Genomic DNA, 2748 nt, shown 5'->3' with positions numbered 1-2748 from the left:
TAGAGTGCAGTGCCGCTCCTGATTGGCTGATTTTCATCAGCCAGTTTTACCAGCCTGCAGAGGTCGTCCTTCGTCACATGCTGTGACAGTGTTTTTAGATGGAATAATAGCATGTGCTTTTAGGGTTTTTTGGGGGGTTTTAATTCTGTTTGCTACATGTGCTATTTGGTGGACAGGTGTGGACATCTAATGAGCTGAGTGGAAAACAGGTGTGGCGGAAGGGAAGAGGAGCCCTTCCTTTTGTGATTGACTTAAAGACAGACTGTCATAGGGACTTGGAACTTGCGGCAAGAAGATCGTGCCGCAATTCTCAGCTTTTAACTTATCTGTTTTTTCTTTTGTTTTTTTAAACGGAAGAACTGTTATTTTAACTTGGAATAAAATGCTAAACTTGAATAGCTTTCTGGTCTGGGTCCATTTTTGGTCAGTGGAAATAATTGCTGGGATAGTTAAACGGACACATCAGTTCCCGTGTGTCAGTTGCCGTTATTTGAGGCACGCCATCATCAGGGGAAAGCAACACCAGAAGAGGGGCCAGGATGGACATGAACATTACCAGAAATCATAAGCAGCAGTACGATCAAGGCACGACAGAACAGCTTTGGCACTACAGTATTGTTTTAACAAAACAGAAGTTTGGGTAATGCAATTTTAACGTGTCAGCAGTGACAATCAGGCGTTATCCCAAAAGTCCTTAATACCATTTTAAAAGGCAGACTCTATCATGTAAATGGACTTTATGTGTTTTGCTGCTGGGTAAAAGAGCAAGGTTGTATAGTTTAATTGCAAATGGAGCAACACAAGGTACTGAGAAAGATGAGAAGTATAGGGAAAATGCAAAATAGTTTGAGGTATCCATGGTTCAGCAGAGAACAGACGTTTTTCCAGAGGTGGCTTGCACTTACCGGTGCAATGTAGAAGTGGCAGAGCCACCCAGTTGGATGGTTAGGAGAAAGTTGCAAGCGGCAACGTTGGTTCTACCCAAGCAGAGCCGCCCAGTTGGATGGTTGGCGGGTGAGGATAAAGTGGCAAGCAGCAATATTAGGCCTATACCCAGGAAGAGCCACCCAGCTAGCCACCTAAGCAATCATCCAGCTCAACCAGCCAAAACCCCCCTGTGCCTGATTATGCCAGGTTCTGTTGATCGAAGACTGATACATGTACGCTAATGAAAGCGTAGTACGTCTTCTGCATGCAGTGGGAAAAGTTATCTTTTGTTGTGGCTAGTGGCAGCACTTCAAAATATTTCTTTACTTGTGTTCCTTTTTTTCTGGAATATCCAGAACTTTGTTAATGTTTTTAGTTTGGGTTGTGTTGAACATCAGAATAGCATCAAGGTGAAAAAAAATCTATCAAATACTTTTGCGTGTGTTGCATACCAGTGTTTTAATGTTTCTCTTAAGATCCATGGTGTCACATTAGCTAGCAGAGTTTTACATGCACAGTGAATGGATGCACATTGTCCACATACTTTTGGCCATAGACATAATAAAGAGTAGACGCCGCATTGGCTGCTGAGCGCGAGATTTCCAGCCGCCATCTTGGACCGGTCATACTCGTTACTTAGCAGCAGACGATACAAGCAGCCAGAGCACTGTGCAGAATATTCCTGCTCAGATCAGCAGATTTTTTTTATCTTATCTTTTTAACTGTGGGTTCTTTAAAGCATTTTGAATCTGTGTTTTGAAAATTGCTACATAAGTTAAGTTTTGCGAGTTTTAAAGGGAGATTCAAACAAGTAAATGTGCAGTTTAAATAAAAACTGCCACTTTCATTTCACACTGCTGCTTTGAATAAGTACTGGTACGCGTGCTTTGTTAGGGGTGAAAGATATATCACCCATATATGTGAGTTATATATGTGTGTGTGTGTGTGTGTGTGTTTGTGTGTGTGTGTGTGTGTGTGTGTGTGTGTGTGTGAGTGTGTGAAAGAGACAAATATAAAAAGCTTCAAGTAGACTCTAATAACATAATCATATTGTTTCTTGTACTTAAATATCTAACTTTACGGTCACTATCTGTTTCTTCTTCCCTATCATATTTATAATGTATGATTTGCAAAATACCTATATTGCCTACATCACATATGTTATGTAAGGGTATTTTGCAAATACCTATCATTTACAAATGATAGATACACCGAGGATGCCTGATCTATGGTCTGTGGCCTAGGGTGACCAGACGTCCTCGGATTTAGGGGAAAATCCCCGTTTTCGGTTGTCTGTCCCTGACCAAATACAGAAGAAAAAAACTACCTCTATCCCTGTTCTGTTTTTAAAGACACAACATTAGGTTGTCCAATCAGATTGATAGTCAAACTGGAAATGTCCCCGTTTTTCTCCCTTTTTGGAAATTGTGTTCCCAGTTTTGATCTCAGACGTCTGGTAAATTTATATCATATCAGAATATTCTATTACTGTTAAGCCCACTATGAATATTAAAATACGCCTAACCATGTGTCCTGTTTCATAGCTACATGTATGGCCTTTGTAGCAAAAAAAAATGAAAATCAGTTTTGTATTCAGTGAGATTGATTAATTTAACGCGCTGACAGCTCATTTCATCTGCCAAACACATTACACTGATTGGAGCGGGTGACCGGTCCAAGATGGCGGCCCCAAGTTTCGTCAGCGCCAATAGGCAGTAGCGGTCGATGCGGCGTCTACCCTTTAATAGGCTCGTTCGAGATGAACTGCGCCTCGCCTGTAAAGTGGACGAGAGCAGGCGGGAGCAGCGGGGGCGGGGACAA

Source organism: Etheostoma cragini, chromosome 6 (genome assembly GCF_013103735.1).
Source record: "Etheostoma cragini isolate CJK2018 chromosome 6, CSU_Ecrag_1.0, whole genome shotgun sequence".
Taxonomy (NCBI): domain Eukaryota; kingdom Metazoa; phylum Chordata; class Actinopteri; order Perciformes; family Percidae; genus Etheostoma; species Etheostoma cragini.
The sequence above is the reverse complement of the archived record's forward strand: the minus strand, read 5'-3'. Positions refer to the sequence as shown.